Source organism: Aethalodelphis obliquidens, unplaced genomic scaffold (assembly GCF_003676395.1).
Source record: "Aethalodelphis obliquidens isolate GAN/ISIS:26980383/991018 unplaced genomic scaffold, ASM367639v1 scaffold113, whole genome shotgun sequence".
In the NCBI taxonomy this organism is placed as follows: Eukaryota; Metazoa; Chordata; class Mammalia; order Artiodactyla; family Delphinidae; genus Aethalodelphis; species Aethalodelphis obliquidens.
The window spans coordinates 499,877-514,523 of NW_020838057.1; the positions used below are offsets into that span (position 1 = coordinate 499,877).

At 43.1% G+C, this 14,647-nt stretch overlaps 1 protein-coding gene and 1 pseudogene across 2 annotated transcripts in view; one reads left to right on the forward strand and one right to left on the reverse strand.

Moving 5' to 3' along the window:
- The first annotated feature begins 1,633 nt into the window (after nt 1-1,633).
- Nucleotides 1,634-14,647, forward strand: part of ZNF606 (zinc finger protein 606) — a 52,761-nt gene continuing 39,747 nt past the window's right edge. The window contains 1 exon segment of the mRNA XM_027097372.1: nt 1,634-3,416. The gene's annotated coding sequence lies outside the window, so the exon portion shown is untranslated.
- LOC113615135 (NADH-ubiquinone oxidoreductase chain 5-like) lies at nt 4,694-10,216 on the reverse strand (annotated as a pseudogene). Its single transcript, XR_003430919.1, has 3 exons — nt 10,075-10,216; nt 8,895-8,965; nt 4,694-8,314 (listed from the first exon to the last, which is right to left on the reverse strand). The product of XR_003430919.1 is annotated as an NADH-ubiquinone oxidoreductase chain 5-like (transcript).

Consider the following 14,647-nt stretch of genomic DNA (forward strand, 5'->3'; position numbering starts at 1 on the left):
CTGAACAGGGATCAAACCTGGGCCCCCTGCAGTGAAAGCGTGGAGTTCTAACCACTGGACACCAGGGAATTCCCTAGATTTTGTATTTCTACCTTGACTTCATATTTCTACGCATTGTAGGGTAACATAGATTTGGGTCATGTTAATGAGTGTGCTTATTTTTGACACTTTAAAGTGTGTAAAGGATGTGTGTGGCTTTAGGGGGTAACATCATGCCTCCCAACGTACCCATCCTCAACAGCCTTTGGGTTGTTGGGTCTTTTGACTTGTGGGGTGTGATGCTGTCTCATTGTGGTCAGAACAGCAATTTAATCTCCAAAGGAAGGGGTGGCAGAATGGGTGAGAGTTGCTGTCCTAGTCGGCAAGGGCTGCCATAACAAAATACCACAGACAATGTGGCTTAAAGAACAGACGTTAATTTTCTCAGTTCTGGCGGCTGGACATTCAAGATCAAAATGTCGACAGCATTGATTCCTTCTGAGGTCTCTCTCCTTGGCTTGCAGATGACCACCCTCTCCCTGTGTCCTCACATGGTCGTCCCTCTGTGCATGTCTGTGTCCCAATCTCCTCTTCTTACATGGCAAGTCCACTGTGGCTGTGGAGTGATGTAGCCGAAAAATGACATTTTATGAAAGAACTATCCAACAACCTACGACTGATGCTTGCCTTCATTACCCACCTAATAAACAAAAACACCCAGGCACAGGATATAATATTTAAATGTCTTTGTTAAAATAAATGAATACATTTTTGTCTCTTATTTAAAAAACACAGGGCTTCCCTGGTGGCACAGTGGTTAAGAATCCGCCTGCCAATGCAGGGGACACTAGTTCAAGCCCTGGTCTGGGAAGATCCCACATGCCGCAGAGCAACTAAGCCCTTGAGCCACAACTCCTGAGCCTGCGCTCTAGAGCCCATGAGCCACAACTACTGAGCCCACGTGCCACAGCTACTGAAGCCCATGTGCCTAGAGCCCGTGCTCCACAAGAGAAGCCAATGCAATGAGAAGCCTGCGCACTGCAACAAAGAGTAGCTCCTGCTCTCCACAACTAGAGAAAGCCCACACACAGTAACGAAGACCCAACGCAGCCAAATAAATAAATAAATTTATATATATAAAAAAAACCAATAACAACAAACCAAATAAACAAGTAAGGTGACATTTATTTTTACTTCATCTCCAGGAAGGTATATTTGTGAAGATAGCATCTTCCACACCTGGGGTGAAGGGCAGGCTGTCCTCAGAGGCCTCACGAGGCCTGGAGACAATGGACTACAACTTCCAGAATGCCTCGCGCCAAGAGGTCGCAGACTGGACCCGCCCACTGCACCGCGAAGCCCCCTGGGAGATGTAGTAGGACACTCTAGGTGCCCGCGCGCTGCCTGGCGGACAAGGTTAGTGTGATTATGAGTTCCTAGAACGCCCTGAACGCCCAGAACGCTCATCTTCAGACTCCCCGGACCCTCTGGATGCCCGCCCAATAGTCGCTTCTGTGTGTTACAGTGAGATAAAGTGGTCTCAGTGCGTCCTAGACCTGGCCCGGGAGCCAGGACTTTGATTCCCGAAGGCCCTATTCCCAGCCTAGGCCCGGCCCCGCAAACCCATTGGGCGGTTCCCCCGCGCCGCCACGCCTTCTGGGAAATGTAGTCTGACTCCCTGGACGCCCTGGTCCAGAGTCGGCTGCAGGAATACAACTCCCAGAAGCTCCAGCGCAGCGGCGCCTCAACGTCCCGGGCTCCCCTGTCGCTCTCTCGCGTTGGTCGGTAGGTCGCGCCACAGGGTCTTCTGGTAAATGTAGTCTGACTCTCTGTGCGCTCAGGAACACGGCTCCGGCAGCGGCGCACATGTGTTGGTCGGCAAGCCGCGCCGCGGGTCTCCTGGTCTTGGTAGTTTCCCCGGAGGGCGCGGTCTGGAGACGGAGTAACCGTCGGGAGAGCTGCGGGGTCCGGCCGGCCGGGGCCTGGGGCGGACGGTGTCGGGAGCTGACGGGACCCGAGAACCGTGGCCCTGGCCCCTCCCTGTGTGCAGAGACTCCGGGGTGGGCGTTGCGGGTCGGACCTGACCGCCGTCGAGGTTTGTTACTCGCCTTTCCCAGCTCTGACTCGGTCGAGAGCTCGGAGTCGGAAGAGATGACGGCCACGGGGCTTTTGGCTGCCTGCCTCCCGGTGAGTGGCCTCTCCTCTCCCTCCTGATGGGCTAGGCCTGGACCCCAGGCTAGGGGGCATAACTCCCCCGACTTCGGACCCTCAGCCCGTCGTTCTGGCCGAGGAGGGATGAACAGAAGAGGCAGAAAACTGCCTTGTCCTGCAGTCCTTAAGTGTATCAATAAAGCCCTAGAGCCAGTGAAGATCTAGTCACAAAGCCCCCCAGCAAGAAACTTCCTGACCCGAATGGCTTCAGCTACCACCCGTTTAATGAACAAACGATTCTGGTATTTCCATCGTCTGGAATGATTTGTCTAAAAGAGGGAGCATGTCTCTGTTAATTCTTATGAAGCCCACGTAACCTGTGTTCCAAAACTTGTGCACTTCTCTCAGCTCAGGCTCCTCCTTTGAAAGGACAACAAAACAGACTCCAGGAAGTGGCAACTACTTTCTCAGACTGTTTCCAGGGTTAAGTGAATTTCCGTTAGCGAAAGTGCTGACTTAGCATTGCGCTCAGCCTGGAGAACTCTTGGCAAATGTTAACATTATTATCAGCAGTTAATAACATCATCTTTTTATGCCTGATATATAAAAAGGAAGAGGAATCCTGAAGGATGACTGTACATTTTGATCTTGTGGAGGATCCTTAGTTTATCAAGAAATGCGTGAGATTCTTAGGGGGTAAACATTTCAGTATTATGGGGGCTCTCCTCTGAAATGGCTGATGGAGGCCCCCAGATCCCCCGGGGAACCTTGAGTATCCCTCCGAAGCCAGAACCTTCTCAGGACATCTCTCTGTACGCCTGAGTCCATCCTCACGTTCTCATGTATGCTGCTCCCAGCCCTTGTGGGAGCTTTGCAGAGATCAGGGTCTTAGCTAAGCAGACACGACGGTGACATTTCAGGGGCAGTTAACCTTCGATGATGTGGCTGTGGACTTCACCCAGGAGGAGTAGGGGCTGCTGGGCCCTGGCCAGAAGACCCTGTACCACAACATGATGCTGGAGACCTTTAGGCACTTGGTCACTGTGGGTGAGGCTGTGCCTTGTGTTCACTTGCATCTGCCTGGGGTCTTGGCAGAGTGGGTGTGACCTGGCTGGGAGTGTGGGGTCAGTGAACCCTAGAAGAGTTTCTCTTCTTCCAAGCCCTCAAGGCCTGATCTCTCACTTGGACAGTGTCTTGGATCTCCAAACCAGCTATCGTGGCCCAGCTAGAACTCGGAGTAGAGCCATGGATAATGGACAGAGGACTCTCCCAAGATTCCTGCCCAGGTGAGAAAGGATCTTTACAGTCAATGTTTATATTTTTCTTCATATCTACCCTTTCGTATACTCTTCACTCCCTTTGGTATTTCCATAATTCCTCCTAGGATAATTTTCCTTTTGTCTGAAGAGCTCCCTTTATCATTTCTTTTAGAGTGACAGAATTTCCCCACTTTATGTTTGCCTGAAAATGTCTTTATTTCATCTTCATTTTGGAAAGATACTTTAAGCAGAGAATTTTAAGTTGGCAGTTCTTTTTTTTTTTTTTTCAGCCCTTTAAAGACACCATGCTATTGTTTTCTGTATTCCATGGTTTCTGTTGAGAAGTCAACTCTCCGTCTTATTATTGTTACTTTGAAGACAGTGGGCCTTTTTGTATGTATTTTTGCTAACAGTGCTTTGTTAAATACACAAATTTTAAGTGTACAATTGAAAAATTTTGACAAACGTGTACCTATATGTAATCATTCAAATTGGGCTTGAGGACATTTACATTACCTCACAAATTTCTTTTGTTACCTCTTTCCATTTAAAAAAAAATTTTTATTTATTTATTTATTTATTTATTTATGACTGTGCTGGGTCTTTGTTGCTGCACGTGGGCATTCTGTAGTTGCAGTGAGCGGGGGCTACTCTTCGTTGCGATGCGCGGGCTTCTCACTGTGGTGGCTTCTCGTTGTGGAGCACAGGCTCTAGGCACGTGGGCTTCAGTAGTTGTGGCACTTGGGCTCAGTAGTTGTGGCTTGCGAGCTCTAGAGCACTGTCTCAGTAGTTGCGGTGTGTGGGCTCAGTAGCTGTGGTGCACGGGCTTAGTTGCTCTGCAGCATGTGGGATCTTCCCGGACCAGGGCTCGAACCCGTGTCCCCTGCGTTGGCAGGCAGATTCTTTTTTTTTTTTTTTTTTTGCGGTACGCGGGCCTCTCACTGTTGGGGCCTCTCCCGTTGCGGAGCACAGGCTACGGACGCGCAGGCTCAGCGGCCATGCATGTGTTAATGAATTGTGGCTTTGTCATGGCACTTGAGGAGGGTGACCAGCGGTGTGTGCATGCTTCATGGCCTTATTCAATTAAGCGCTCTATTCTTAATTTACTACTAAATCCTCCTTTAGTTTTTAGGTTTCATAAAAACTTTCGTGTGGGTAAAGGGTGTTATTGGTGTAGAAAATGTAGCCTATTTCTTCCCACCCCATAGGTTACACCTTGACCTAACGTTCTTAGGTGTTACAATTGTGCTTACTTCTGCTCCTTTTTAGGGTTTGCTGAAGATGGAGGCATATAGACTGGAGTAGCAAGGGTTGGTGAGGTTTATCGGGGTTTATCGATTATAGAACAGGCTCCTCTAGAGAGGTGTGAAGCACCAGCAAGTCCTTTGAGTTTTAAGCTGTTGCCAGTAGTACTCTGGCGAATAGTCTAGTTCTTATGATTATTTGGGTTTAGGGCTAAGCGTAGTGGGATATCTAATCCCAGTTTGGGTCTTAGCTATCGTGTGATCAGAATATGTTAAAGTCACTTTAGTAGTTTATTTTTATTTTAATTATGGTTTTTTACACCTTAATTAAGGTTTAACTTTATATTGTATGGTTCTTTAACACGCTTTACGCCGTAGTTCTATTAATTTGGGTCAATCATATGACGGCGGTGGCTGGCACGAAATTTACCAAACCAGATTAATATGGCTTAGTCAAACTTCCATTTATGGCTTAATTTTTATCACTGCTGTCTCCCATGGGGGTGTGGTTGAGCAAGGTGTTGTGAGCTGCTGGTATAGCATGCTTGATACCTGCTCCTTTCAATCTTAGTGATTTGGAGGGCATTCTCACCGGAGTGCGGATACTTGCATGTGTAATTCTATTAAAAACTAATAGAAAGGCTGGGACCAAACCGTTATGTTTACGGGGCTAGTGAGCCCATCTAGACATTTTCAGTGTCTTGCTTTAGGAAATATTTAAGCTACATTAACTTGTTGCACATAGCTGGTGTTTGTATGGTTGTATTATGTGGCTTATGTCAGATTTAGTATTAAATTTTTGATAAGATGGCTGGCGAATCTAGGGGGATGTCTCTCTATATGGGTGGTGAATATCTAAGTAGCTCATTGGTATGATAGGGAGGGGGTTGAGGTTGATTTATTGTGATGGATAAATATTTTAAGCCGGGGTGGGGAATAGTAAAGTGCTATGTCCTGTGACCATTAAGTGATTGTACAACACAGGTTGCTCTTGCCAATTAATAAATACTCCAGGTCCAGCTACAATTTGCTTGACTGTGTTAAGACCTTTTAAGGTCATAGCTGAGTCTAAGCACTTTGCACCCCCCCCAAAATAGAAAATACCAAATATATGAAATCGCAGTTATATGTGAGCGTGGGCTGATCAGTCATTAACCCATCGAGATGTCTTACTTAAGGGGAAAGAGTGGGCGATTTTAGGTGAGATGGCCCTGAAGTAAGAACCAGGTGTCTGATAAAGTTCAGTAGAAACCCCCACAAGTTATGGGCCCGGCGCGAGAAGAGGGACGCCTGCCGAGCGGGTTGATGGTTTCACGCAGCCTGGTGATTAAGCTCGTGGTCTAATGGACGGGATTCCAAGCATGTTGATTTAAACTGATTTAACTTAATGTACTATGTTCGATCAATAATATGTATTATGTAATATCAATGATTACATTACATACTAATATTCCCCATATTAGTTGTGTTTGGTTATACAACGGCTATAGCCGCTGAACAATATCCTGAGGTTTGGGTTTCTAATAAGGTTGTATTGGGGGCATTTCTTTTAGGGTTAACAGTAGAGTTTTTACTGGTGTTTTGTATTTTGAAGGATGAGGATGTGGAAATTGTGTTTAAGTTTAATGGGTTGGGGGATTAGGTTATTTCTGATACTGGTGACTCTAGGTGTCTTAGTGAGGAGGCTGTGGGGATTGTGGATTATATAGTTGTGGTACTTGGTTGGTGATTGTTACTGGTTGGTCATTATTTATTGGTGTTGTGCTTATTATGGAGATTACTCGGGGTAATTAAATAAGAGTATACTAAGGGTGATGGTGATGAGAAATGATAGAAAGTATAGTTTAATAAGGTCTTTTTGGTTTGAGATTAGTGTGGAGGATTTTAGTTGAATGAAGGCTATAGTCTTTGGTAAGATAGTTTCTAGTCAGATTAAGTCTAGGAGGGAGGTTGCTAATTTTTGGCTCATTAATAGGTTTAGATGGGGAGGTAGGCCGTGTATGATGGTAGGGAAATATCCTAGGAGAGTAGAGAATTTAAAGGAATTTGAGGGTAAGTATATTTTGAGTTTTGTGCGTTAAGGTTGGTTTCGAATGCTAGTACAAAACCCGAGCTGTTACTACGAGGGCAGTTAGTTTTAAGTGCAAAGGTGTGGTTATTAGGGGGATGGTTGTTGGGGGAATGTTGTTGGAGATGATGAATCCAGCAAAGATACTTCCGGTTAGTAGGTGTTTGATAGAATTAACTAGGAGGGGATTGTTTTTATTGATAGGAGCTGAGGTATAGAAGCGGGTTGTCCCAGTAGTGTGAAGAAGATGATGCGAGTGCTAGAGATGGCTGTGAGGGAGGTAGCAATTAGAGTTATTAATAGGGCTCAGGCGTTGGTATAAGATGTGGTGGTGGTTTCGATGATTAGGTCTTTAGAGTAAAAACCAGTGAGAAAAGGCATTCCTGTCAGTGCCAGGCACCCAGTGATAAGCGCTGTTGCAATGAAGGGCAGGGTTTTGAATAGGCCTCCTATTTTTCGAATGTTTTGCTCGTTGTTTAGGTTGTGGATAATGGATCCAGAGCACATGAATAGTATGGCTTTAAAAAAAGCATGTGTGCAAATATGTAAGAATGCTCGATGGGGTTGGTTGATACCGATTGTTACCATCATCAGACCTAATTGGCTTGAGGTAGAGAAAGCGATAATTTTTTTTAATGTCGTTTTGGGTGAGAGTGCATATAGCTGTGAGTAGGGTGGTAAGAGCTCCTAGGCATAATGTTATTGTTTGAATGAGTATGTTGTTTTCTGTTAAAGGGTAAAATCGGATAAGCAGGAAAATTCCTGCTATGGCCATTGTGCTTGAGTGGAGTAGGGCTGATACTGGGGTAGGACCATCTATTGCTGAAGGGAGTCAAGGGTGAAGTCCAAATTGGGCTGATTTTCCGGCTGCGGCTAGTACGAGTCCTGTGAGGGGGAGGTTTAGAGAATTTAGGTCGAGTATAAAATTTTGTTGTAGGTCTCATGCCTTTGAGTTGGACAGAAATCATGCTATTGATATAATGAATCCGATATCTCTGATGTGGTTATGTAAGATTGCTTGGAGAGCAGCTGTGTTTGCGTCTGTTCTTCCATATCATCACACGATGAGTAGGAAAGATATGATTCCTACCCCCTCTCACCCAATAAAAAGTTGGAAGAGGTTGTTGGCTGTAACAAGGATTAGTATAGTAATGAGGAAGAAGAGTAGGTATTTGAAGAATTGGTTGACATAAGGATCTGAATGTATGTATCATATTGAGAACTCTATGATGGATCATGTGATAGACAATGCCACTGGTACAAACATAATTGAGAAATAATCTATTCTGAAGCTGAGTGTCAATTTAAGGGTTTGGACAGTGATTCAGTGTCAGTTTGAAGTGATTATTTCTTGGCCTGTATGAAGGAATATTATTGTTGGGATTAGACGGGTAATGAAAGCACATGAGATGGTATTTTTTTACATATGATGGGTATTTATCACTTTTGTAGGAGTTTGTACTAGTTATCATGATTGGAATAATTAGTACTAGTAATGTGATTAGGGCAAAAGAAGAGAACAGGTTTATTACTTTTATTTGGAGTTGCACCAGTCTTTTGGTTCCTAAGACCAATGGATAACTACCATCCTTTAAAAGTTTGGAAAAGCCATACTATTAGTCATGGGGGCATGAATTAGCAGTTCTTGCAGTAGTTTCTCGGTAAATAAGAAGTTTTAGTCTTCTGTTGCTAGATTCACAATCTAGTGTTTTTTTAAACTATATTTACAGTATAGGGGGCCCAAGATGATTTTAGGATTTAGTGACAGGAGTAGAAGTGGCAGGATATGGAGAGCTATAAGGGCGTTTTCTCATGTGAAGGAGGGTGTAATATTACTGATGTCGTGTGTACATTTGCCGCGTTGTGTTGTGATTAGTATATACATAGAGTATAGGGTTGTAATTACAATATTGGTTCCTATTAGGATAATAGTGAGGTTTGATCATGAGAAAGTTGATATAACTACGAACAGTTCTCCAATTAGATTAATAGTAGGGGATAGGACCAGGTTTGTTAGGCTTGCTAGTAATCATCAAGTGATGATTAGTGGGAGGATAATTTGTAGACCTCGGGCTAGGATTATAGTTCGGCTAGGATTCGTTCATAATTTGAGTTTGCTAGGCAAAATAATATAGACGATGTGAGGCTGTGGGCAATTATTAGGGCGGTAGCCCCTATGTAGCTTCAAGGGGCTTGAATGAGGATAGCTGCGATAACAAGTGCCGTGTGGCTGACTGAGGAGTAGGCGATGAGTGATTTTAGGTCTGTTTGACATAGACAAATAGAACTGGTTATGATTATTCCCCATAAGGAAAGCATAAGGAAAGGGTATGCTCTGAACTCTGTTAGGGGGTTGAGTATTGATGTGATCCGTGGTATGCCATAGCCCCTGAGTTTTAGTAGTATGGCTGCAAGGACTATAGAGCCTTCGATAGCAGCTTCTACATGTGATTTGGGTAGTCAAAGGTGGAGGCCGTAGAGGGGTATTTTTACTATAAAGGCTATCATGCAGGCCAATCATATAAAGACGTTGGATCAGGAGTTGAATAGTGGTTGAGCTCAATATTGAAGTACTAGGAAATTTAGAGAGCCTATGATGTTTTGTATATATGTTAGTGCCACTAGTAATGGGAGTGACCCAACTAGTGTGTAGAATAAAAAATAGAGTCCGGTGTTAAGTTGCTCTGTTTGGTTACGTCAACAGGTAATGATAATGAGGGTAGGAACTAGTGTGGCTTCAAATATAATGGAAAATAGTTCTGTGGCGGTGAATGTTGTGATTAGGAATGATTGGTATTAGTAACATGATTAGTATTGTGATGTATAGCTTTTTTTGGATTAGTGGCTCTTTGAGTAGGTAAGATTGACTGGCTATTAGTATTAGGGGAAGGAGTCATATTGTTAGGATTAGTGATGGTGGGGAGAGGGAGTCAGAGAAGAATGTTAATGAGATGTTGAGGCTATTGTCGTTGAATTGGTTAAGAAGAAGTAGGCTTGTGAGACTAATTAGTAGACTGAGGGTTGTGGAGTTAATTCAGATTATACTACTTCCCCCCGCCCCCGTACGCGGGCCTCTCACTGTTGTGGCCTCTCCCGTTGCGGAGCACAGGCTCCGGACGCGCAGGCTCAGCGGCCATGGCTCACAGGCCCAGCCGCTCCACGGCATGTGGGATCTTCCCGGACCGGGGCACGAACTCGTGTCCCCTGCATCGGCAGGCGGACTCTCAACCACTGCGCCACCAGGGAAGCCCTATACTACATTTTGATAGCCAAGTTAGGGGTATTAGTATGATTGTGGGGCTGATAAATTTTAGCATTGGAGAAGATTGAGGTTTTGTATGTAATCGGTTCCATATTTGTTTGATACCATTACCGATAAGGCTAATATGAGGGCTGCTTCGCAGGCCGCGAATACCAGTAAGGTGATTGGTATTATGCTGGCTAAGGTGAAATGTGAGTTTAAGGTTGTCAGGGCTGCTGGGATAAATAGTGACAGTATCATGCTCTCTGGGCATAGTAGTGAGAATATTAGGTGGGACAGTGACCCTATGAGGGACATAGTGAAAGCTATGATAATATTTATATGTACTAAGGACACTTGGTAATTACGAGTTTAACCATAATCTAATGAGTCGAAATCACTTGTTTTATTTTCAACTAAATACCATATTCAGCTCGCTCCAATCACCTTTGAGTTCATTCATAGGCCAGGCTAACTGGTAATAATGAGATTAAAAGTAGGGCTATGGTAAGTATTGTTTTTAGGTTGTCTAGGTCGAAAAGGAGGAAGGTGATCGCTACTAGGAAAAATTTTATGGAAAAGGGTAGGCGGGCGGATCCTATAGGGTCAAATCTGCATTCCTAGGGGCTTGTTTTTTCTGTGTGTTTAGTTGAGGAAGTCAGAAGGCGATAAGTACGAGTAATGAGGCTAGTATTGTGTTTGTTAATAGGGTCAGTATTAGGTTTATTGTTCTTTATTGGGGTGTACCGAAACTAGCTGATTGGAAGTCAGTTGTACTAATTAATGCTAAAAGGACTATGAGCCTCATCAATAGACAGATACATAAAGAGTCATACAACGTCTACAGAACGTCAGTATCAATCAGCAGCTTCGAAGCCGCAGTGGTGGTTTGATGTGAAGTGGAATTTTAATTGGCGTAGGAAACAAACAATAAGGAAAGTAGACCCAATAATTACATGTAGTCCGTTGAATCCTGTGGCTATGAAGAAAGTTGATCTGTAGACTCCATCTGAGATCGTAAATGGGGCTTCGTAATACTCTGATGCTTGTAGGAGTGTAAAATAAACACCGAGGGCGATTGTAATAAGAAGTGCTTGAAGTATGTGCTTACGATTTCCTTCTATAAGGCTGTGATGGGCTCAGGTAATGGATACGCCAGAGGCCAATAACACAGAAGTGTTGAGGAGTGGTACTTCTAGGGGGTTTCAGGGGTGAATGCATAAGGGGTAGCCAGCACCTGCCTAATTCAGGGGTAGGGGCGGGGCTTGAGTGGTAGAAGGCTCAAGAAAAGCTGGTAAAAAATAGGACTTCTGATACGATAAATAAGATTGTTCCGTCTCAAAGTCCCTTTTGGACGGTTGGTGTGTGGTGGCCTTGGAAAGTGCTTTCTCGAATGACGTCTCGTCATCATTGATATATTGTTAGAATATTAGTTAGTAGGCCCAGTATTAGTAGAACTATTGAGTTGAAGTGGAATCATATGTTATGAGAAGTGCTGAAAGAGCTCCTGTGAGAGGTCAAGGACTAGGATTTACTATGTGACACGTGTGGGTTTGGTGGGTCACTATGTGTTGCTATGCAGGTATAAGCTTACTAAGAGGGTGAATACATAGGCTGGAATTATAGCAACAGCGAATTTGAGGATGGGGAGTAGGGCGAGAATGATAAATGTAATGAGAGCCGTGAATGTGCTGGTGCTTATTAGCACTAGGGTTGTCTCTTCGATTAGATGTATTAGTAAGTGGCCTGCTGTAATATTGGCTGTTAGTCATACAGCCAGTGCTACTGGTTGGATGAATAATAGGCTGATAGTTTCGATAATTTCTAGCATAGGGATAAGGAGGGTGGGTGTGCCTTGTGATAAGAAGTGGTCTAGGGATGCTTGTGTTTTATTAAGGAAACCTGTAATGATGGCACTGGCTCATAGGGGGATGGCCATTCCCACATTCATTGAGAGCTGTGTGGTGGGGGTAAATTAGTGGGGTAATAGTCCAAGGAGATTGGTTGAGCCAATAACTAGAATGAGTGATATTAGTATTAGTGATCAGATTTGTCCTTTATGATTATGGATACCTATTATTTGTTTTCATGTGAGTTGAATTAGTCATTGTTGAAGGGAAATTATGCAATTATTAATTAGTCCTTTTGATGTTGGAAATAAAGTACTTGGGAATATAATGATTAGAACGACTACAGGGAGGCCTATTATTGGGGTTATGAAAGGGGCAAATAGATTTTCGTTCATACTGTTTCTCAAGGGGCAGGTTGTTTTTGCACTTTAGTGAGTGCTGATTTTGGGTTGGGGTAGTAGATGTGTTTTGAGATTTTTAGTTGAAATATAAATAATGTTAGAAATATAGATGAAATAGTAGTAAATCATGTTGATATATCTAGTTGTGTCATGCTATCAAGGAGAACTTTAGCTTTCAGTCTTTAATTTAAAAGGTTAACAATAATCTAGCTTCTTAATGAGTTTATAGCATAGACGTGGATCATTTTTCAAAGTATTTTAGGGGCACTAGCTCAAGGACAGTTGGCATGAAGCTATGGTTAGACCCATAGATCTCTGAACACTGTCCGTAATACAAGCCTGGTCGTGTTGATATTAGGGTTGTTTGGTTTAGGTGCCCTGGGATTGCGTCTGTCTTTAGGCCTAAGGAGGGTACCGCATGAGTGTAATACGTCTTCGAAGGAGATTAGTATTTGGATTGTTATCTCTATAGGTAAAACTACTCAGTTATCTACTTCTAGCAGTCGTAGCTCTCCTGGTTTTAGGTCTAGTGTTGGGATTATATAGGAATCAAAATTTAGGTCTTCGTGGTCTGTATATTCATAGCTTCAGTATCATTGGTGGCCTATAGGTTTTACAGTAAGAGATGGATTGTTGATTTCATCTATTATATAAAGGATTCGTAATGATGGCAAGGCAATTAAGATTAAGATAATAGCCGGTAGGATAGTCCAGATAGCTTCTACTTCTTGTGCATCTGTTGTGCTAGTATGTGTTAGCTTAGTTGTAAGTATTATATAGATGTATTATATAGAATATAATATAAGTATTATACTTATAAGTAATATAAGTATTATATAGAATACTTATAAGTAATATAAGTATTACTTATAAGTAATATAAGTATTATAATACTTATAAGTAATATAAGTATTACTTATAAGTATTCTATATAATACTTATAAGTAATATAAGTATTATATAGAATACTTAGTTGTAAGTATTATAGCATAATAATATAGAGAACTAAGGAGCTAATTAGGAAAAACAGTTATCAGTGTGTGGTCTTGAAAATGTAGCAGTTGTTCTATCATGCGTGATGTTACGTCTTGAAAACCTAGTTGGAAGGGATATGCCATAGAGTATACAAGATTTTCACTTGTGACTTAACTTCGACAAAGTTATGTAAAATTTTACTAATACCTCGTTCATGAAGAAAGACATAGCGGCTATGATGTTGGCCTGAAACCAATAAAAGAGGGTTCGATTCCTTCCTTTCTTGGCTACTTTAGATTAACGTAAGTTGGCTATTCAAATGTATGGTATGGTGGAGGACATCCATTTAACCACTCTAATTTGTAAGTTCTACTGTTAATACTTCTCCTTTGGATGTGAATACTTCTCAGATAATGAAGACTATCAGTATGACCGCTGTTAATGAGATGAATAAGCCTATTGATGAAATAGTATTTCATGTTGTATAGGCGTCTGGATAGTCGGAGTACCATCGAGGCATGCCAGATAAGCCTAGAAAATGTTGTGGGAAGAAGGTTATGTTGACACCCACGAATATGATCACGAAGTGAATTTTTGCTCATGTTGAGTGTATATCCTGAGAGTAGTGGAAATCAGTGTACAAATCCTCCTATGATAGCAGAAATAGCTCCCATTAAGAGCACATAGTGAAAGTGTGTGAATACATAGTAGGTATCATGAAGGACAATGTCTAATGATGAATTATCTAGGACAGTACCTGTTAGTCCGCCGACTGTGAAAAGGAAGATGAAACCTAAGGCTCACCTCATGTCCGGGCACCATTTAATATTGCCTCCATGGAGTGTTGCCAGTCAGCTAAATACTTTTACCCCTGTAGGAATAGCAGTAATTATAGTGGCTGATGTAAAGTATGCTCGCGAATCAACGTCTATACCTACTGTGAATATTTGATGGGCCCATATGATAAACCCTAAGAACCCGATTGATATTATAGCTCATACCATACTCATATACCCGAGAGGCTCTTTTTTACCTGAGTAATAGGTTACAATGTGTGAGATCATTCCAAATCCAGGTGGGATTAAAATGTATACTTCAGGGTGTCCAAAGAATCAAAATAGATGTTGATATAAGGTTGGGTCTCCTCTTCCCGCAGGATCGAAGAAAGTTGTGTTCAGGTTTCGATCAGTTAATAGCATGGTGATTCTGGCTGCTAGGACAGGTAAGGATAGTAGAAGCAATACTGCTGTGATTAGTACTGATCATACGAATAGTGGTGTTTGGTACTGGGTTATAGCGGATGGTTTTATGTTGATGATAGTAGTGATAAAATTAATAGCCCCGGGCTTCCCTGGTGGCGCAGTGGTTGAGAGTCCCCCTGCCGATGCAGGGGACACGGGTTCGTGCCCCAGTCCGGGAAGATCCCACATGCCGTGGAGTGGCTGGGCCCGTGGGCCATGGCCACTGGGCCTGCGTGTC